The 23,883-nt window shown below is 39.5% G+C and overlaps 1 non-coding gene across 1 annotated transcript; it reads left to right on the forward strand.

Annotated features, from left to right (window-relative positions):
• The first annotated feature begins 327 nt into the window (after positions 1-327).
• On the forward strand, positions 328-409 carry trnas-cga. Its single transcript has one exon. It is a non-coding gene; the product is annotated as a tRNA-Ser (tRNA).
• Positions 410-23,883: the final 23,474 nt, after the last annotated feature.

Genomic DNA, 23,883 nt, shown 5'->3' on the forward strand with positions numbered 1-23,883 from the left:
CCGCCCGCATTCCTCGCTAAAACCCGCCCCGGGCTCTTCTGATAGGCGCTCATGCGTGAGGGGAAGAAATGCATCTATATTTTGCTAAATTATGTCATTGACAGAATATTTTCTACTCAAATGTAGAATATTAAAAACGTTTTTAAGGAACGTGGGCTTTTCTACAGTCTTCGTTATTAATGTGTAAAAACATCTGTAAGCCTCCTTAACTTATTAGAAATATGACACACTGTGAACTACATATGACCACATCACATGTATGTATGTATGTATGTATGTATGTATGTATGTATTCGTGATCCTGCCTATTTTGAACCTGCACTGTAAGCTGTGATGGCCGAGAGGTTAAGGCGTTGGACTCGAAATCCAATGGGGTTTCCCCGCGCAGGTTCGAACCCTGCTCACAGCGACCTTTATCTGCAGCTTCCTTTCAGGATCAAAAGAAGTTCTAGCAGTTGTTCTTGATTGTACATTTCGAGAGTTTGAAACAGAGAACAGAGCGAAATTTCCTAAACCAAAAACACAAAGAAGTGTTGAACAGATTGCATGACCAATTGAACAGGCACAACAACTAGTGTGATTAAACCAACTATAGTTAGTATATATATATATATATATATATATATATATACAGATATATACAGTAGATATATCAAATCTACCTGGTTACTGAAACTCCTATTTGTTAACTCACTGAGGTTAGTGTCATATGTAGCTAACACACACACACACATTATCTAAGTCCATTTTTGTCTAGACCACAGGTGGGAAGGCAAAAAACACTGTGGACAGGTCGCCAGTCCATCACAGGACAGATACACAGGTATACGCAATCATACACACACACACACTCAGGGCCAATTTAGCATCTCCAATTCACCTGACTGCATGTCTTTGGATTGTGGGAGGAAACTGGAGCACCCTGAGGAAACCCACACAGACACAGGGAGAACATGTAAACTCCACACAGAAAGGACCTTGATCGCCCCGCCAGGGAATCGAACCCAGACCACCCTAAAACAAACAATGAGATTAATTAACATTAGCATACACTGAAAAGTGGACACATTCTACAAGTCTGAACCTGACTGAACATCTCTGGAGAGACCTGGAAAAATTGGTACAGCAACCTAACACAGTTTAAGAGGTTCTATCCAAATCCTAAATCCAGTATGGCAGACGTGTAGCCTTCTATCCAGAAAGACTTAAGGCTGATTGGCTGCCAAATATATTTCAACAAAGGGCCTGAATACTTGTGTAAATTTGATTTTTCATTTTTATTTTTTAAAGAAATGTTTAAAACTTGTTTAAGCTTTTTTTTATTATGAAGAGGTTTTGCAGATTGATGAGAAAAGGTGCATTTAATCAATTTTAGAATAAGGCTGTAATCCAACAAAGTGAAGAAAAAGTGAGGGGTCTGAATATTAATATTCTGTAAATAAAAACTTCATGAAAGAGTACATAAAAATATATTGATTGTTATATCTCTTCAATGTGTTGCTTAAAGTTTCAATACAATGGGAAGAGCAAAGTGTTAAAACTCATCCTAAAGAGTTCAACCAATCAGAAAAATATAGCATGCTGAACCTTATTCTATGTTAGCAGAAGGCAGTTAAGACCCAAACATTTACCTCAAATGTAGATTAGTTAGAAGTTAGATGTCTAAAGTTTGCATCTTACACTGGAGCTATGAGGCTACTGTAGCTAACATGTCTTGACTGACTGTATTTGGGGGAAATTTTGTACATTTCATCTTTGACCAAACTAGTTTACGAGAATCCTGAGGCCGTATTACAGAAACTTCTTAACTCAAATCTTATCTGTTCAGTCACCATGACTTCAGTTAGGACTGGATTTAGGACAGAAGCTATTACAGAACAACCGTTCTTAAGTCCATAATCTTATCCATTAACTCCAGATAAGAAAACTGTATTACAGAAAAAACCTAACTAGACAACATTTCCTAAATACTGTCCTAACTTTAAGTCAACCCCAGAGGTGTCTTAATTTCAGTTTTAACTGACCGTTTCTAACATTTTTAGGCAGTGACTGGCAGCATAGTTCACTGCTAGTATAATGACATTACATTTATTTATTTTGCAAAATGGTGGTTTGACTTTTGATATATTTTTCTTTTTAAAATTCTCTGACGCTGCAGACAACATTAACACACAAAGGTAATAGAAGGGGACTGTGGTTGGTGAAGACATGGCCTCCACCATCCCCTCTTGTTACCTTTGTGTTAATGTTGAAGGAAACTCATCAGATAAAATATTACAGTGATTGTGGTGAATAAGGAGGAGACAGAGCTGAACGTGTGTCTGTTTATTAGAAGGAATAATTAAAGTCGTTGGCTAAAGCATTTGGGAAACTGAAACTGGGGAGGAAACAGGGCTGTCACAGTATTCTTAACTTCCAGTTTTTTGCACTTTAGTTTTGTTTTGATCCTTTTTTACATCTGTAATGGTAGCTGTAACTTACATTTTTTAACATTATTTTGATTATGTGTTTACATTACAGCTGTGCGCATATAGACAGCTGCTTGGTAACAGACACGGTAGTTGATTGTCGACTTCGCCTGAGTAGCTCAAGATTTCCTAAGTGAGATAAAAAGCTGTAAGATAAGATAAAATTCCTGAATTATGATACAGTTTGCTTACAAATTTGTGACAAATCTTATCTTGACCTGTCAGATCTTAAGTTAAGACAAACAGATAGGAAGTTTCTGTAACACGTCCCTTGGTTCTCATCAAATGTGTTTAGAATAAATCATTAGTCACCTGTTAAATCATTAGGATTCTTTACATTATGATATCAACCCCTTAAAAAAGCAGAACACCACTACAACATTACAAAAACATTAGGAACCAATAGAAACACTTAATAGGTACTACGTTTTTTCCAACTGGGAGGGCTCAGCTCCTTACTACCTCTGCACTTTGGTTCAGAACTACACACCTGTATGCCAGCTTAGGTCTTTTGGGATCTTGACATGTTCTTCCTTACAATCAACACATACAGTAAAGCCAGTTCTCGCTGCTTTAGTGTCCCTCAGGGGAGGAACAAACTTTCCCCGAGCTCTGCACTGCGCGGTCTCCGAGTTGCTTCTGCTATAGTCTGAAAATGTATCTTTACAGACAATGCCAATAAACAGTTTTTAATCAGTTTCTGCTGTTTCCACTGAGCCTCGAGGGACCCCTTGAGTAACAGCAGAGGAAGTATGAACCTGAAAGAACAATAAACACATTTTTATCAAGTATACTCTTAAAAAGAGATTGTTCTTAAAGGGTTTTTTTAGCAAAGACAGTAGTTCTGCATAGAACTATGAATATCCAGAGAACCATTTGCATGCTTAAATGGTTCTTTGTATGGTAAAACGTCTTCAGATTGATGGAAAATCAAGCGTTGTATACGGTTCTCTATAGAAATATTTTGAAAAGGTTCCTATATAGCACCAAAAAGGTGGTGCTTGTGACAAGCTTGTAACAACAGAAGAACCTTTTTTTTTGGTGGTATACAGAACCCTTTTTAATTAGATTTTCATTAAGAACAGGCTATGAAACAAATTCACAAAAGACATACAGAAGTTCTTTAAAAAATGTTTTAACAATGCAATTATTTTATCTTGTTGTTTTGCATGATTTACAGAAAAAAAATATTTTCTGATTTCCACAATCTAACTTTGCATACATCTATACCTCAGTATGACACAGAGTGGAAAAGTAAAGTTAGTCCAATTCAGTTTAAGTTGCAGCACTTTTTACAGTAGACATTATCTTTAATCCAGAAATCTGTATCCAGCCTATTAATAAGTAAACCAAGGCTGACAATGGCAGGAAATGTCTCTGTCAAACAGTTTATCACTGGATTATCCAGGAGGGCAAAATAGTCTTCCGTAAACCCAATGCATACCCAGATCTGATGTACACAATTACACCATTGCAGCTGTTAATGATTCATTCCTTTATGGCACTCAGGAACTGAAGACCCATCATAAAACGCATTTGTGCCTTATTCAGGAACTCAGGACCCTGCAACAGACACTGCAAACAAAAAGGGAAATAAATGCACAGGCATTGCACCTTAAAAAGGAAATAATGCACAAGCACTCACTTATAGTAAGTATAATGGTATAATGCACAGGCACTGCAACATAAAAAGTACAAATAATATATAGACACAGTAACTTCAAAAAGGTAATAATTTACAGTGCTGCTCAGGGGCTTCTACCTGCCGTTGGCCTCAGTGGGCCTCAGACCACTGGCTGAAAGACTAGGAACAGTCCACTACAGAGGCAAAAATTATATGTACTGACCCTCTGTGACTACAATTAAAATGAAAAGCCCCCAACACCAAAAATGTACAGAAATATAACTGGAGGAAATAATAAGCTATTGCACATTATTTATGAAGTAATCATTTTGGTTACATTCCTTTTTTTCAAGCACTGTTAAAAGCACACATAAACAAACATGAGCAGTTTATTATAGGGCCAATATCCATTATTTTTCTTGCAATCAATAATTTTCCTTGAGGTCCATTTATGCCATTTGTGTAGTTTTTGTGCCAAAACCTGGCAAAACACATTTTTCCATGACCATTTTCCAACTTTGTGCCTTGGAATTAAACAGGCTGTTATTGTAACAGTGCCTGTAAGTTTTCTTCCTCTTTAACTTCAGCTGTATCTGTCTCAGCACACCAGGTGTTAGCTTTAGTAATTTTACCTTGATTTGCCTTAGCATCAATAAAGATGAATCAAGCAAAAAAGCACCTGTATTCCATTACAGTTGCAGTAAAAAAAAGACAGCGGTAAAGTTAGTTTCGTTGTTGCATGTATGATTTTTTTCTATAGTTTTTGAATGATGGGTGCAAACTATCGATATGTGGTAATTATCATTATTTGTAGCAAAGTCGATCAGCTCCCACTTAGTCTGAAATAAATGCCTTTTTAAACTCATAGTACACATTGATTTATATGAACTGCTGAAACTGCTGAAGCAAATTACGATCATAAAAGTCCAAGCATAACACACCAATATAAGCTCAGTACAGATTGAACACATCTTATGGCTGGTCAGAGTTTTTAGAACAGCTTCTATCTATGATTATTGTTGATGAGGGGTTTCAAAATAAGATTCTACCAAATTGATCTTTTGACTTAGTAGATTTTTAATAATTAAGGCAAATAAAGAAACATCCCAGGAGAGCAATACAGTTTTTACTATATTGGTTTTTAATCCAATGTACTGGATCACTCTACAGCAATTAGTTGTTCCCTTGTCTTTTAGTCTCAGCGTACCCCTTTTTTTGCCTGTTAAAATCACTCATTTTTTTCTTGGGGAGCAAAGCTTGATTTGTCATTTTTTTGTTTTAAATACTTCCATGTATTGCTCCATTTAGATGCTTCTGTGAGGCACGATATTTGAGTCACCTACAATAGTAGGTCTAAATTAGAGTTAAAGTATATCTAAAAAAAAATGCAGTGGTTATTCCATCAATCATCTATTTACAAACTAAAGCCAAATCATTACATTCAAGACCATAAAAAGATTTACAACGTTTCTCCCAACCTCTTGTGTCTGGATCTTACAAATGTCTCCAAGCTTTGTCTTCCTTAATACAGTCCAACTCATTTAGTAATGAGCTACATTTTTGCCTATTTTTCAGAAGACAGACCTCCACTTGACAAACCCTTGTTGTTACTCAAATCTAATACTGCGCTGATAACATTTAACTGTTTTGCTCTTTTAGATTTTGCGAACCAGAGTGAGCGCCACTATCCACAAATGGAGAAAACTTGGAATAGTGGTGAACTTTCCAAGGAGTGGCCAGCCTACCACAATTTCACCAAGAATCCACCATCCAGAAGGTCACCAAAGAACCCATATAAACATCTAAAGATCTGCAGGCTTCACAAGATCAATGTACATGATTCCATGATAAGAAAGACACTGGGTAAAATGGCATACATGGTGCAAATGCAAACCATTGCTAACCAACCACATTCTTGTCTCACATTTGCCAAAAAAACATGTAGACACAGTCAAAGGTGAAACGTTTTGGAAGACATGGGTCCCGTTACATCTGGTGTAAAACACCACATTCCACCACAAGAACATCATACCAACAGTCAAACATGGTGGTGGTAGTGTGATGATCTGGGGCTGCTTTGCTTCTGCAGAACCTGGACGACTTGTCATAACAGATGGGACCATGAATTCTGCTCGCTACCAGAAAATTGGGGAAAGTCCACCTGTCAGTTTGTAACCTAAAGCTCAAACTTTTCAGTTGAGTTTTGCAGCAGGGCAATTAGCACATTTACATGCAATTAATAATCCAATAACTGCTTAAAAATCCTTTATTTCATATACATGCACTGAGAAATCTGATTACTGTGCTAAAATCCAGCTCTCTTTATTGGATTCCTTAATTGGATTTATAGATCGGAGTATGCTGTTTACAGGACCATTTGAATAATCAGGTAACTGCAGAAATTTGATTATGTTCTGATTATTGAATGCATGTAAACACACTAAATGATTCAAAGCACACAAGCAAGTCCACCTCTCAATGGCTCAAAGAAAACAAAATTAAGGTTTTGGAGTGGCTGATTCAAAGTCCTGACATGCATCCCATTGATATACTGTGGCAAGACCTTAAACAGGCAACCCATATTTGAAAACTCTCCAATGTAGCTAATTTAAAACAAACAAGCACAAAATACAAAAGAATTAACACTGAAACAGTGATAAATTAATTTTTTTTTTTAATCAGTTTCTGCTTTTGCATATTTCCCTCTGCTGTTTAACATGTTCACTGAGTTTTGGTATAATTGCCTTCTTTATATCTGCCTTTAAATATCTAATTACATTTAAAGTGCTCTGTAAACTATTCATTATATCTCTCATTGACAAAATTAACTGTCCTGCCTTTGACAGTAAAATTAATGTTCTCTTCCCTATCTAAGGTTCTTGTTTCCTGCTCTAACAGTCTCTTTAGGTCCTCTGGCTTAAACAGATCAACAAGCTCTGATAAAGCATCTACCTGCTTTCTGAAATCTTCATCATTGTGATACTGCAGTGTCTTTTCAACATGGCCACAGATGTTGTTCAGGGGTTGTTGATTCCCTCAGCTGCTGTGTAGACAAAAACAGTGTCAAAGTTCCCTGCATTATTTTGATGATAAAAAAGTCCACATTTTATTTGGATGGTCCCCTACAGATGCTTTACGGATACTTAAATCATTAACAAATCTTCTGGTGATATTCAGTTGATTATCAACAACATCATGGTTAGGGTTAAGGTTGGGAGTAGGTGTAGGTTTTGCCTTGAGGTTAAGGTTAGGTTTAGGGTTAGGGATAGATTTAATAAACTCTTTCACACTGAACTTGAAGTTCAGTTGCATTCAATGGACATTTACTTGAATGTTACTTAAAAGCAGACGGAGCATTACAAAACATCTACAGTCAACCTTCCAAATAAAGTGTTACCAGAAAGGAAAACACCATGAACTAAAGTGTAAATGTGGTGGATTAAGTGTAACATAAAAGAAAGAAAACATGCAGAGAAAACATTCCTTATGCCAAAAGTGCCCATCCGGTTCCACTAAAACATAGCTTGCCCTGTAGTCAGTTTACAAGATTCCAGCATATTTGTTTGGATACAGCTGAGGACAGAGTTTCTATACAAGACCTTTGTATTTGTGAGCTTTCACAGAATTGGATTGATTCTTATCGAAAGAATGTAAATGACCCCCTGCAATTATCCCATGCCATGACATGTTGCTCAGTACAATGCTGCTTACCTCTGTTTTCAGTTGGGAGTAGCTCTGGTTCTTCAATATGGGGATGGGGAGACAGGGCTGGTTCATTGGTAGGGGTATGGGGATCAGGAGATGGGGCTGGTTCATTGGTAGGGATATGGGGATGAGGAGACAGGGCTGGTTCATTGGTAGGGATATGGGGATGAGGAGACAGGGCTGGTTCATTGGTAGGGGTATGGGGATGAGGAGACAGGGCTGGTTCATTGGTAGGGGTATTTGGACAGGGAGCAGGGCTGGTTCATTGGTAGGGGTATGGGGATAGGGAGCAGGGCTGGTTCATTGGTAGGGATATGGGGATGAGAAGAAAGGCTGGTTCATTGGTAGGGGTATGGGGATGAGGAGACAGGGCTGGTTCATTGGTAGGGGTATGGGAATGAGGAGACAGGGCTGGTTCATTGGTAGGGATATGGGGATGAGGAGACATGGCTGGTTCATTGGTAGGGATATGGAGGTGAGGAGGCAGGGCTGGTTCATTGGTAGTATTGGGATGGGGAGCAGGACTGGTTCATTGACAGGGGTAAGGGGATTAAGAGACAGGGCTGGTTCATTGGTAGGGATATGAGGATGAGGAGACAGGGCTGGTTCATTGGTAGGGATATGGGGATGAGGAGACAGGGCTGGTTCATTGGTAGGGATATGGGGATGAGGAGACAGGGCTGGTTCATTGGTAGTATTGGGATGGGGAGCAGGACTGGTTCACTGGTAGGGGTGACATGTTGCTCAGTACAATGCTGCTCACCTCTGTTTTCAGTTGGGAGTAGCTCTGGTTCTTCAATATGGGGATGGGGAGAGAGGGCTGGTTCATTGGTAGGGATATGGGGATGAGGAGAAAGGGCTGGTTCATTGGTAGGGGTATGGGGATGAGGAGACAGGCCTGGTTCATTGGTAGGGGTATTTGGACAGGGAGCAGGGCTGGTTCATTGGTAGGGGTATGGGGATCAGGAGATGGGGCTGGTTCATTGGTAGGGATATGGGGATGAGGAGACAGGGCTGGTTCATTGGTAGGGATATGGGGATGAGGAGACAGGGCTGGTTCATTGGTAGGGGTATGGGGATGAGGAGACAGGGCTGGTTCATTGGTAGGGGTATTTGGACAGGGAGCAGGGCTGGTTCATTGGTAGGGGTATGGGGATAGGGAGCAGGGCTGGTTCATTGGTAGGGATATGGGGATGAGGAGACAGGCTGGTTTATTGGTAGGGGTATGGGGATGAGGAGACAGGGCTGGTTTATTGGTAGGGGTATGGGGATGAGGAGACAGGGCTGGTTCATTGGTAAGGGTATGGGGATAGGGAGCAGGGCTGGTTCATTGGTAGGGATATGGGGATGAGGAGACAGGCTGGTTCATTGGTAGGGATATGGGGATGAGGAGACAGGCTGGTTTATTGGTAGGGGTATGGGGATGAGGAGACAGGGCTGGTTCATTGGTAGGGGTATGGGGATGAGGAGACAGGCCTGGTTCATTGGTAGGGGTATTTGGACAGGGAGCAGGGCTGGTTCATTGGTAGGGGTATGGGGATGAGAAGACAGGGCTAGTTCACTGATAGGGGTATGGGGATAGGGAGCAGGGCTGGTTCATTGGTAGGGGTATGGGGATGAGGAGACAGGGCTGGTTCATTGGTAGGGATATGGAGGTGAGGAGGCAGGGCTTGTTCATTGGTAGTATTGGGATGGGGAGCAGGACTGGTTCATTGGCAGGGGTAAGGGGATTAAGAGACAGGGCTGGTTCATTGGTAGGGATATGGGGATGAGGAGACAGGGCTGGTTCATTGGTAGGGATATGGGGATGAGGAGACAGGGCTGGTTCATTGGTCGGGATATGAGGATGAGGAGACAGGGCTGGTTCATTGGTAGTATTGGGATGGGGAGCAGGACTGGTTCACTGGTAGGGGTATGGGGATGAGGAGACAGGGCTGGTTCATTGGTAGGGGTATGGGGATCAGGAGATGGGGCTGGTTCATTGGTAGGGATATGGGGATGAGGAGACAGGGCTGGTTCATTGGTCGGGATATGGGGATGAGGAGACAGGGCTGGTTCATTGGTAGTATTGGGAAGGGGAGCAGGACTGGTTCATTGGTAGGGGTATGGGGATGAGGAGACAGGGCTGGTTCATCGGTAGGGGTATGGGGATCAAGAGACGGGGCTGGTTCATTGGTAGGGATATGGGGATGAGGAGACAGGGCTGGTTCATTGGTAGGGGTATGGGGATGAGGAGACAGGGCTGGTTCATTGGTAGGGATATGGGGATGAGGAGACGGGGCTGGTTCATTGGTAGGGATATGGGGTGGGCTAAGACTTCCGCACCTTGTAGGTACAAGGTAAGGTTTCTAATCAACTAGCCAGTCAGAGAAAGTAAAAATTAGATACAGCTGTCAATGATTTACTTTTTGCCACTAGGAGGCGAACTTTCCTCATTTTTTGGATCCTTTGCTTTTTTTCAGCAAGAAGTAAACAGCTTTTATCCATGTACTTCAAGCTTTCAGAGAAACATTTGTTTGGTTTTTTTTAACATAAGACACTTCAGATATGTCGAAACATTTGATACTAGACCTTTCTATAAGTGATTTGATTTTACGTGTGTAACAGTTTTTAAATAAAAGTTTTCAAGATGTATTTGAGTAATCCAAATATTTAACAGCTCAATTTTTCATGTCAGATTGTTTCAAAACAGCACAGTGATATCAGCTATTGGTTTATCTTAAATTAGAGGTTTTGGAGTAAAGTAAATACAGTATAGTATTGCCTGTCCAAACATGGAGCACATCTTGCCTTCTTCTCTCAGAATTCACAGTATAATGCTTAATTTTCACTGTTACTTTTCAGTTTTCTAAGAAAACAGTCTTGCAGTGGTTTCTATGTGCTAATGCTTTGGGTATATTTAGCTTCAACAAAGCTTCATGTTCACCAAAGTGTCTTTCTTTTGCCTAAATAATGATTTGACAAGTTTTTTTATTTTGTATTTTTTTTTCTAAACTATTATTAATAGCACTGTGGCACAAAGCCCACCAGCCTGAGTCAACCAGAGTGCTTTATTTACACATTGCTTAGCCCTGAACTCAAAGTCAGCTTACTTTGCCTCAGCCTTTAAAGAGTGCTGTGGGCTCTTTTGTGAGTCCTCTCTTTTGCTCTGTCTGTCTCTGGCTTGCGTTTGGCTGGGAGGCCAGCATCCTCTCCTCTCCTTTCTCTCACACTAGAATGAGTGTCAGTTTTTAAGGAGTCTATGCTCCTCCTCCAATTCCCCATACCTGTTTATGATCAAAGGAGAAGCATTTGGAAGCAGTGGATTGGTCACCCAGAGAAAGTTTAAAGAAATACAGCTGTTGATTTGATTTCTACCACAAGGAGTTCTTCTATGGCATTGCTCCAAAGAACCATTTTGGCTAGCTCATGGCTGTTGTTACATAAAAAGTGCCATAGAATGTACAGGGCCGTAACGAGGATCAGATATTAGTGAAGTACGTTTTGCAATTTCTCCTTTATATATTTATTATTTCTTTATTTATTTATTTTACCCATCCATAACTGTTATGCACCTTTTCCTTTCATTTGTTCCTTTCCCATCCCTCCATTCTTCCATGAACTGCTATTACTGTTCCATAAACTGATTTGACTCCTACCCTGTTTAAGTTTATTTAATTAATAATCTTAATTATTTATTTGTTTTTATTTTCAGCTAAAATACATATTGAAACCTACAATAAATCAAATGATGGTTTCAAATTGATTTTATTTCATTTACCTCTCTCTCTCTCTCTCTCTCTCTCTCTCTCTCTCTCTCTCTCTCTCTGTCTGTCTCTCTCTATGCTTGTCTCTTTTGCATCTCTGTCCTCTCTGATTACTAATGTTATAAAAGGCTGTCAGTACCAAACCCCAGCTAACTCATACAGTTAATGAGACAAAATACAGTCTAATGTACCTGCTGATTTCTTAATAATGTTGGCTACATGATGCTATACCATCAATATGCTGATTAACAGTGAACTTTTTCTTGCCAGTTGTATGTGTAAGCAACAAAATGCAGTGTTAATTTCTCATCTAATCACTAACAGAGCCAACTGTGGAACCAGAAGGTTAAACTGTGCAGCTGCTGGAACCAGACTAAAGCATGATGATTTAGCCAGCAACGTTGTGATAAAAAAAATGAATAATGGACTTTGCATTTTACATAAAATGTAAATTATGCTCAGAAACTCCTACATTTTTACCATAGCGATGTTATATATTATCCTATAGCACGTGTGCTACATACCTGAACATCTCAAGAAGTTAAAGTTACTCTGTTTCTCAGGGCTCTGTTCATCTCTAACAGAGATGAACAGAGTGGGCAGTTAGGTCTAGTGCTGAACCACAGCTGTATGGAGGTCAGCTGAGAATCTCTCACTGTATAGTTTCATTGCTTTTTCCACAGTGAATGTCATAAAACCCTTTAGAAACTTCCGAGGGCCTCGGTGTCCTAACGCTAGTCATGAACATGAGGGGCGCTACTAACGTAGCTACTGAATCATTTGCGGACAGCAACAATTGCTAAGTAGTGACTGAAGGGTTTCAAAAATAATACAGAGCTTGGCAGATTTTGATTGGCCATAATACAGTGACAGCGCTCACAGAGAACAATCAAATCAAACTTCTTTTTTTCCAGAAATGCGGCATAATAAATATTCTGTCCCCGTTTGATTGGGTGTCCTGTGATATTGTGGCTGCGCCCCTGAGTAACGTTAGACTGTATAATCATAATGGTGCTGTTTCTACTTTTAATCTCATGAATGGAGGGAAGCGAAAAACCCCTTCTGAAACTGGATCTCTGTGTTCTCATAGCTAGTTATGGCCAAGAGAATATATTTATTCAGTATTTTTTATATTGTTAAATTGTCCAACCCTATGATTTATGCTAGGCCCTAAAATGAAGCTGTTTTCTCTTTTTTGGAGGGCACATGAAGAATTTGATGAGCTCTGTTCCGATTTGCCGGTTTACAGTGAGGGACTATGATGGCTCACACAGAAGTAACATGTCGAAATACACCGATTAGGTATAACATTATGACCACCTCCTTGTTTCTACGCTCATTGTCCATTTTGTCAGCTCCACTTACTATATAGGTGCACTTTGTAGTTCTACAATTACAGACTGTAGTCCATCTGTTTCTCTGCATACTTTGTTAGCCCCCTTTTACTCTGTTCTTCAGTGGTCAGGACCCCCATGGACCCTCGCAGAGCAGGTGGAGCTGAGAAAATGGACAATGAGCGTAGAAAATAAGGAGGTGGTCATAATGTTATGCCTGATCGGTGTAGATACAGGCAGGAAAATAAGATAAACTTCTAGGTCATCATACTATTTAGGCAGCTATGCTGGTTACTTGGAGCTTACTAGTAACTAATGTTACCTATACTAGCTACTTGCTTTCAATCCTGACAACAACTCTAAATTTGTTAGCTCATTCTGAAACTTTTTATTTAAGATGATCTGACTTCAATGGTCAAAAAGTGGATAAAATCACACAGCATTGCTAGCTACTCACAGGTTGCTGTTGGAGTTGTGATGCTAATAAAGTTCAGTCAAACACTGAGCAAACCCTGCTCAATACTGACCAAGGTTTGAGAAACTGTCCAGATTGAAATGTGCAGAGAAAACTAACAACTTTGCGTTAAAGTTGTTTGGGATCCTGTTAAAGATGTGGGAGCTGAAGTTGGCTTTGTATTTGCCAGCTTGTTTTGTGAATTTTCCGTTCCACATTAAATGGTTACATTCTGGTGCCTGTACAAGCTGGAGCATTTAAAGTAGAATGGAAAATTAAGTTAAGAAGCTGGCAAATAGGAAACCAACTTCAGCCTCTTTTAAAGATGAGCATCAGGCATGCCTGTTGACAGTTCAGTTACTTGGGAAGGGTAGCAATTCAGGATTCTGGAATTGGCCTGTTTTACTGCCCTCTTTTGTATTTGTATTTGAAGGAGGAGACAACAGTGTTTAAGGTTCACAGAATGTCAGTTCCATGTAATGAACTCTCCTTATTCCACTATGCCAATGTAAATTCAGTTCCATTCTATAGTACCTTTAATATGCGTGAAGTCAGCATTATTGTGAACCTGGTGTATGAAGCAGTTAAGAGACAATGAGCATTCCAATGTATGTCACCTGCTTTATTGACCTTACTGAACTTTGAAGAGTGACATTGTTAATATTTATGGTACAGAAAACATAACACTAACCACAGCAACACACAAACTCATATTTAAGAAACATGCTGATGTAGACTGTAAACATAAATACAAAGTCATTTCCACAACTTGACAGACAGAGATAATAAAGAATTCTTATTCATACATACAGAGGTTGCCATAATGTTTTTATAACCACACAGTCATAAAATATACTACACTATTTGGCCAAACATATGTGTACATCTTTTCTAAAAATGGGTTGCCCTGCCCCATTAGTTCTAGTGAAAAGTCTTAATACTATAGCATACAATCACATTCTAGAGAACTGTGAGCTGCCAACCTTGAGGAACAGTTTGGTGAAGTCCTCTTTCCTGTTTCAGTGGGACACTGCCCCCATGCACAATGCAAGCTCCATTAAGAAAGAATTTGTCAAGTTTGGTGTGGAAGTATGTTACTGGCCCACACGTCAACCCCAGATCATTCCTTTGGGATGAACTAGAACACTAGCCTTTTCACCCAAAATCAGTACTTGACCTCAATAATGCTGTCATGGCTGAAAATAAGCCCCTGCAGCCAACATGTGGTTTTATCTAGTTTCAACCCAAAGGTGTAAAGCCTTCCCAGAAGAGTGGAGGCTGTTATACCAGCAAACACTTAAACAAATCTACACTGCTTATCAAAAGTTTTGGGACACCTTGTTTTGTTTTGGAATTTCTCAGTCGTTGATCAACATATTTGCTGATCCTTGGGTATATTTAGCTTCTACACACAGGATTCATCCATGTACTCAACCAGGGTACGGATAGTTCTGGGTTCCAATTTGTAAACATACTGTGCTGTACTGTATTGCTTAGTGGGAAAAGGCCCAAAAGTGTCTTCCTTCGTATGAAGAGCAGGTTTTGCCAAAATAATGTTTTGGCAGTCTTCATTCCAAACGTTTGTTAAAAGCAGATATTGAAACTTTTTTGGCCCAAAGACAAGTAAATAAAACGGCACATGTGATGATTTATTTAGATAAGATCTACAATTGTAAATCCAGCCTCTCCTAGGTCAGAGGAACTCATCTCATTAGGATTCAGTGCCTTGTTGTGTTTCTGGGCTGATGGAGTTGAGGTTCAGTGCCTCAAGACCCTTGCCTTTCTCCAGAGGGCTCTCCAGAGCTGAAACACAAACACCAAAAGAACAACAACAAAAAACCTGTTTTACACACAACGCTTTTTATGGCATTAAAACAATGAATGTAGTTCTGCAAAAATTTACGTTTACTTTATTGACCCAAATCTCACGCTTTCACACGTCACACTGCATCCCAATCAATAGTCTGTAAATGCTGTATAGGTGGTGTGATACTGAGCTTTACTCACCTGTTAATGAGTATTGTGTCTACAGGGGATATATTTAGCTGCACTCTCATTCTGCCTGAGAATACAAGTTTTGAAGACTGCATTTTATATTTCAGAAAAGTGTGTTGGCTTCCAACAATACAAACATGGTTTATAGCTTTTTTCTAGTGATGTTTAATAACTTTCACTATTAATCTGTTAAACCTAGGTTTACTATAGCTATGATAACTATGATAACTATGATTTCATCTCTGTGTGAGGCAACTGTAAGTGAGAGCACTAGGCCCCAGACCCTGGCGTTGCAGTTGTCCAACAGAGGTGCAGTGCAGGTAGTGAAAAAAGATATACCTTCCCTGCTAGCAGGCTGCTATGCTACAGGCTAAATTGAGGCTAAAACACATCGTTACTCCAAGAGACCAGCTGTTCCTTCTACATGTCTCTCTAATGTTCGCTCCCTCAATAACAACCTGGACTAACATTACTTCAGACTGCACCAGACTGGTTAAGAGGGATTGCAGAAAGATGTCTGACTCTAGCCAGGCGGCTAAAGGAGCTAATAACAACGTAACACTAGATCAAAGCAAGTTAACTAACTAAGCAGCAAATCTTGCACCATAAGTCAGGCTCTAGGTGCAACTTGGGTAGTGCTGTAGTATTTGAGTCCGGTCTTGGTCTCAAGACCATAAACTAGCAGTCTCCACCTCATTTGGACTCGGTCTTGTCTCGCCTCAGGATAAGGTGGACTTGGAAACTGTCGCCTCCATCTGAGGTAACCAGGAGCTGAATTATTAAAGTAGCTGAAAGTTTCAATCTCCATTTAAAGAAAGATAACTTTCTTTATTCTATCACCTATTGTATGCATATAACACTGTAAGTAAGCTGGTGCTCTGACGAATTGCACTACTTTGTCCAAATGTACTACCATTGCACATATTTATAAGCAGAGTTCTATATGAAACTGTAGGTACAATGTTTTGACAGCCTAAATCACATGAAACTAAAGTCAGCATCTTATTCGTCAGCTTCTTGTTCAAATTTTACTGTTCCACCTTTACATAATGTTATTGTAATACATAACAGACAATGCAGTAATGTTTTAGGCTATAGTGTTTAATGTTATGTTTTACAAAATATTTAACATTATATAATATGACATAATATAACTGTGGAGGAGGGGGTGAGGCCAAGCATCACATGATCTTGGACTTGATTTGGACTCAACTACTAAAAGTCTTGGTCTTGACTCGGGCTTGATGTGTCCCAGTCTCTGTCTTGACTTGACCTAATGGTCTTGACTACAACACTAACCTTAGGCATGATTTGTGATGGCACTAGATGATGATGATGAGTCCTGGAATCAAAAGGAGGAGAAGCAGCAGCCACAGCAGACCTTGTAAGACACGCCATCATAAAATCCTGTCAGAGTTTCAGTACTTTCTCTCAATCCTCCAGAATTTTCCATATAATCCCTGTGACTGGATACTCACCAGAGCTTGTGGTCCTGATACTTGTATTATTTGCAGCTAACCAAACACAAAGACACTTCATTACATGTACTAAACCACATCAATAATCCTACATTACTAAAATATCAGCACTCAGCTCTAAACTGAGTTTACTCAGTGAACTGTGTAAAATCTCTGCGTTTAAGCTGCAGCTGAGGAACTGAAATAAAACTATATTTCACTACTTACCAGAGTTTGAGGGTGATTTATTTGTGTTGTTCCCAACTAAACAAAGAAATAGAAAATGACAAAGCATGAAGTTGAAAAACTGAATTATAAACTACAGATGTTCAACTAGCAGGTTTTAATGATCACAGCATTTGCACAAATGCTCACTGTTCTAAGAGATGAAACTGAATTGCAACTTTTTAAAGAAGTTAAATACAAAAGTGGTAGGTGCATACCAGCATATGTGGCCTGGCATTGATACTGAAAAAGAAAAGAAATCATTAATAACGATATAATCATTAATAAAGATAAAGCCTCTGCTTTAAGTCACATGTTTATAAATCATTTTTTAAAAACTGCACTCTAGCACAGGCTCTAGAAAAAGCAATCATGATTTATGCGGCAGTATAAAGCAGCAGATACTGAATTTTAATCTTGGAAAGGAACTTACTTGGGAGCCATGACAGGTCATTTTATACCGAAGCCCATTAATACAGTACAGTACGGTTAAGTTGGCTGGAGACACAGCAAGAACTAAAGGGGGCAGGGTGCTGTTTGATGCAGAGGGGCTGCCATCGACCAATAAATGGCCATCCTATACAGGAGCAATACAGAAAACAGGAAACATTCAGCCACTCAGTTTAAATGGAGATGATTACATAAGTTAGGTTTAGTAGGAAGACCACATCTGAAACTGCTTCTTCCTTAAATCTAACTACCTATTAACTTATGTTTCTACCTTCTCTTTTTTGTACTAACTGCACCATGCCAGTACTGCCTGTGATAGTTGGCACTCAGGAACTTGACATCATTCCTTCCCATCATCCGGTCTTCTCAGGTATACAACAGCTACATATGGACACAAATCAAGGCCTCAGAAAGCTCTTTATTGTTTGGAAAGTTCCTTCATAGTCCAGTCCCTCAGCCTTCTAACATTAATCATGAGGCCACTTAGAACTCCAGCATAAGTTCTCAGAGTTCCCTACAAACTACACATGCACATGCTACAGCAATGTTCTGAAAGGGTGGTCTGACCTCATAGACTGTCTATTACTGATTCTGGTGCTAGGCAATATATTGTCTACACCAGTTTAATGTGATATATTGAAATGCTATGATATTGTTTTTCAGTTTTAGCTATAATTTTTTAAGCAATATCAAGTCAAGTCAAGAGGCTTTTATTGTCATTCCATCTATGTACAAGTAAACAGTGGAGTGAAATTATGTTCCTCCAAGGAACACAGTGCAACATGGAACAAAATACACAGTACAAAGTGCAATATACTTTATAGAACACAGCAGGCTGGATCACTGCTCAGACAAGAACACTATGCTACACCAATAAGACTCATAATGCTATATTTGCCTACCTCTGTGACAAAAATAAATGGTAAGTCACACTGGATAAGAGCAATCTACAAGTGCCATTAATGTAAAAATGTATTCACTTTATTAATGCTAACATTGTCACTCCATATAACTAATACCATGATACTGAGATATATTTAGAAAATATTTTGATTTGATCAATACCCAGCAGCACTAACTGATCAGTGTAGTATATTAAATGTGAAACAAGGTAAGGGCAGATTTTGGCCTTACATTTGTAAACCACTCCTGCTCACAATCTTTGTTCCACTGGTGTTTGAGTGCTTCCTCTGGTACTGGATAGGTGCAGCATCCACGAGAACAAATTTCCTCACCATGCAGGTAGATGGGATGTGGATCCTGAAAAAGTCAAAAACCCAGTTGGACAATCAAAACACTAATTCCCCATTCAAATAAGATTAATATTAAATAGAGGTTTGGTAATGTAATTTGTGAGGGAATTGACTGGTTTGAAGGATTACTATTACTGAGAGAACTCCAGGTTTGGCAGGTTCGCCCTGGGATTATTATTAGCAGACTCACTGATCTCATGACGGAAGAACAAAACAAAAAAGTTGTAAGTATACATAAATAAGAACTATATTTCCAGAGCACTCTGTGAACTAAGAAATATTGATGTTCTCTCCAGTGACACAAGCAACCATATGAGACCAATCACAGTCAAGTGGAGGTCTCACACAAATAACCTGGTGATTAGGAGTTTGTTTACCTGCTGGTGTGGCTCTGCATCCTTTGGTTCAAAAGTGGTCTTCTTACCTCAAAATGTAATTTCATTCAAAGTATCTTTAGAGCACCTTCTCAGGCAAACTTGTGTGGTTGGAATAGTGTGTTGGGTAACACCTCTGCCTTCTACTCTGTAGACTGGGGCTCAATCCCCACCTGGGTAAGCACCCTACGCTATATCAATAAGAGTCCTTGGGCAAGACTCCTAACACCACCTCGCCTACCTGTGTAAAATTGTCAAACTGTGACTCGCTCTGGATAAGAGCGTCTGCCAAATGCCCTAAATGTAATTCTGCTCTGATAGTACTTTAACATATTCACACATGATGAGTTTTAATGAGTCTCACATATGAAAAGGCACTATGGAGTATGAACAACTAATAATCTTCAGTAAGCAATCAGAGAAGGAAAGTAGTACAGCCTTGACAGTACATAGTCTACTTACATGTCTTTGTGCAGCAACCAATGATGTTAGGACTGTTAGTTGTAACAGTACCATTTTTGGACGTTGTGTGATGAAAGTGCTCTCAGTTTCAGTCCTGTAATTGAAGATGCATTAAGGTCATAAGGACATATTCTGGCATGAAGATAGATTTAGTATTGGCTCTGGATTTCCACAGATACTGATGTTGTTTTCCACATAGGAAAAAACACTTCACAGCATTTCTACAAGTGATTTATATCATACTCTCTAATGCTTGTAGCACACTGATATTGCTACTATGAAATGTTGGCCTGAAATTAATATATGCCCAATTAACAAAAAAATCCCCCCAGGTTACCAGGTTATTATTATTTTTTTTTACCCCATCTTCCATCTGGTAGCTGAATCCTCCCAACACTGGTGTGTGGTTGCGGCCTATACACATAGCATGTGCTTAATTAAAAGACTGTCTCTCTGGTGGATATTACATTGTGAGGGGGAATTCAAAAAGAGGATGCCAGTAAGTAAAGAAACTTTTTTGTACCATGACATCACAGCTCTGTCCTTGGGCTGTGGTATGCATGACTAATCAACTAATCACAGCCAAAAAAGAATGGAAACAAAAAGCTTAACTGACACCAACAAACCTTGGTATATGGGGAGGGGGGAGGGGTCACAATTTTATTATCTAAACTATAGCTAAACCTACTGAGACCAAAGGTACCCTTTGTAATAATGTACAGGTTCCCAACCGTGCTCCTTTCTTATTTTAATAATCAAACAGTAGACATTAAAGTTAAGAGAAGGTGATATTAAAGTGAATAAAATGCATGTCAAGACTTATTATTCAGAAAAAATTTAAAAATGTTACTACGACAATGTAAAAATTAGTTATTATTTAAAATATGTCAAAGGACTGAGGTATAGAGCTGTAGACCTGTGATAGGTCTGTGAAGGTTAAGAAATTAAAAATGAAGTGGGGTGCCTCTTCAGACTACAGAGGAAGTGATGGCCTGTGTGTAATTAAAGGCAACGATGGAGAGAGAAAATGAGACAGTGCCTTAGCCTTTGAAGCATGGAATGGACATCAGGGGTGAAACGCATTCCAGTGGTGAGAGTGGTGAGAGAACATTGCCAGCACACATATATGCTTGGGAAAGACATGCCACATATCTCCTAAGACCTGAGTTTCTGTGTGGGTGGGTAGTTTTTAACAAAGCTGCAGAGATGATGGAGAATAATTGTCTAAATTCCCCTTTTCAGCCTGGCTCGGACAGAAAGAGTTTTTAACCTGTATTTATCTGGTCTGGGCTTTTACTAGAACAAGGCTTGCGTCTGTCCAGACTTGAACCAAAGCTTGTGCCTATCCAGACTGGGCCTTTACTAGAATAATACTTGTATCTATTCAGACTGGACCTCTACAAGACCAAAGCTTGTGCCTATCCAGACTGTAGAAATCTAACTAACTTCTCTTTAAACTTTCCTGCTGCCCACCAGAACTTCAGGCACCAATGTCAATGCCATTAGTAGAAATACTAATGACAGAAACTAACAGAGAGATTGAGAGAGAGAGATTAGGGAGGAGAAAGAAGGAAAATGAGAGAGAGAGAGAGAGAAGAGATAGAGAGAGGGAAAAGATAAAGAGAGAAGAGAGAGAGAGAAAGTGAGAGAGAAACCAGAGAAAGAGAGAAAGAAAGTAAGAGAGAGATGAAAAAATGGTTTCCATGGAGTTCAGACTGCAGCTAAAAGCAATATAATCTGTTCGTGTTAACAGTTGAGAGATAAAAGAGCTGTTTTTAGAGAATTCTTTCACATATACACAGCCAGCCTACATTGTTGGCAGCAGCACATTAGACGGAAATAGCACCGACAGTAATTGGGGGTCTGGGCCATTGAATGAGTACTGACAGAATTAAGAAATGCCCTCCAGCCAAAGGTGTGGTAAAATGAAAGATCATCAGTAGATTATTACTGATAGCATCTTCACTTTTTGTGGTGTGCAGGTTCATTTAGTCTCAGACTATCTAGAAAATAAGAGCCTCCACTGAGCCGACAGAGCCTTAGTGTGTGCTGAACTAACGTGATTCTTCAAGGCCAAAATCAGGACAACATTAGTTTCATTCTGGGCTAGATGATGCTGTTAGTGGGGTGGCCAAAAGGGAGTCAGTTCGGTTCAACTCCGCAGTCATCATACACAGGACACACACATCCCGACAATACAGTAGATAAACATTAACAATCAAATCAAATGCAGCAGCAAACAGCAACAGAAGCAGCATAAAATATGTCTGCATAGAGGCTGAAATGAACTAGAAAAGCATCAGATCTATTCAGTGATTCATTATAGCCATCAAATCCTACTTGCTTACAGAAGAGTTTAAATCCAAACATTTATGCAGCTTGCTTACTTTCATTTAAAGTGATCCAAAAATCCTACTACTGTCCACTGCTGACACACAAAATCACACCCACTAATATAAATAAAGGAAGCCTTCAGCATCACCCCAGTGGCAGGCAATCTGCCAAGCTCTGACTTTTTCCTATTTAGCTGCATGTTGGATACTTTCAGCATGACTCAGTACTTGTGTGTTAGACAGACAAAACTTCCAGGAGACTTTTCTAAGTTATTGTAATACTTCTGCTTCTTTTTCATAAAAACAATAATCAAAGCTGTACTGTGTAATTTTGTTAAAAACTGAAAAAAGTGTCAGGAGGGAAAAAAACACAAATATTTTGTGTGTGTGTGTGCTACTGCGAGTCACCCTGTAAATGCTGAAATAATCATTTAAAAGCCAGACCTATTAATGTCACACACAAAAGTTCAATAAAGAAGATCTGGCTTGACGATTAGGCCTTAAATGCAAAATCAGCATTATACTTATGAAGATATGGTGACATTATAATTCACTTACATCCCAAAAGGATTTGTCATTCACTGAGGACTCAACGTGTTTCGCGATCATCAGATTCATCCACTTACAAGATGTTCTGCTGCATGTCCCAAAGGTCCCAAAATCCCCAAAATTTATATAGTGTAGCTTTAATCGTAATAATAATCACTGTGGTGAGAAGTAAGTAATGCGTAGTGTGGATTTTGGCCAAATGGGAGTTCAGTTCAGGCTCCACAGACATCATACACAGGACACACACATCCCAACAATACAGCAGATAAACAGTAACCGAAATAAATGTAGCAGCTAAACAGTAACAGAAACAGCTAAAAATATGTTTGCATAGAAGCTAAATGAACTGGAAAAGCATCAGATCTATCCAGTGATTCATTATAGCCATCAAATCCTACCTGCTTACAGAAGAGTTTAAATCCAAGCATTTATGCAGCTTGCTTACTTTCATTTAAAGTGATCCAAAAATCCTACTACTGTCCCCTGCTGACACAGAAAATCACACCCACTTATGTAAATAAGGGAAGCCTTCAGCATCACCCCAGTGGCAGGCAATCTGCCAAGTTCTGCCTCTTTCCTCTTTAGCTGCATCTCAAATACTTTCAAAATGACTCAGTACTCGTGTGTTAGACAGACAAAAGTTCCAGGAGAATAATTCTGCTTCTTTTTAGGCCAACAAAATGGAACTGATCCTTTTTGTGTCATTGTGCTGAAACTGAATTGCATCATGCAGTGCAATTTAAGTCTTTCTTTGTTTAATAAAACCTTAAATAGTACTCAGTGTTTAAGAGACTGTGCATTAATAACAACAGCTAAAATGTATGCTCCCGCTTATGTCTGCCCTATAGTAACCCCTCTGTTTCTTCATTTCCTCTTGAACTGAAGTGAACTACCTTCATCATGAATTACATCATGCGTTTTGACTAACACGCAGCAGATTGGACCAGAAACAGTGGAGTGCTTTGGCTAGACCAGTCAGAAGTAAGTAATGCGTAGTGTGGATTCCCCTCAGCTCTGTTTTGACAAGTCATGAACAGAGCTAAGTTTATACTTTGAAGATTTCCTAAAGTAAACAATATTACACCTTACAGATGGAAAATAAGTCCTCAAGGCTGTGTTGAGAAGTGTGAATTGGTGTTATCAGTTGTGCTGCCTCTTCAGGCTACAGAAGAAGTGATGGCCTGTGCAGAATTAAAGGCAATGATGCAGAGATAAAATGAGATTGAGCTGACCCTTTAGACACCCTTAGAAGCATGGAATGGATGACAGGGGTGAAGCACATTCCATCAATGAGGGGCAAAGATGCAAAAGTGGTGAGAGAACCTTACTGGCGAGTGTGAGAGGGTTTGATAGTGAGTGTTAGAGAGTTTGATAGTGAGTGTGAGAGAGTTTGATAATAAGTGTGAAGGTTTGATAATGAGTGTGAGAGAGTTTGATGGTGAGTGTAAGAGGGT

The sequence above is a fragment of the Colossoma macropomum genome, unplaced genomic scaffold (genome assembly GCF_904425465.1).
Source record: "Colossoma macropomum unplaced genomic scaffold, Colossoma_macropomum, whole genome shotgun sequence".
Lineage (NCBI taxonomy): Eukaryota > Metazoa > Chordata > Actinopteri > Characiformes > Serrasalmidae > Colossoma > Colossoma macropomum.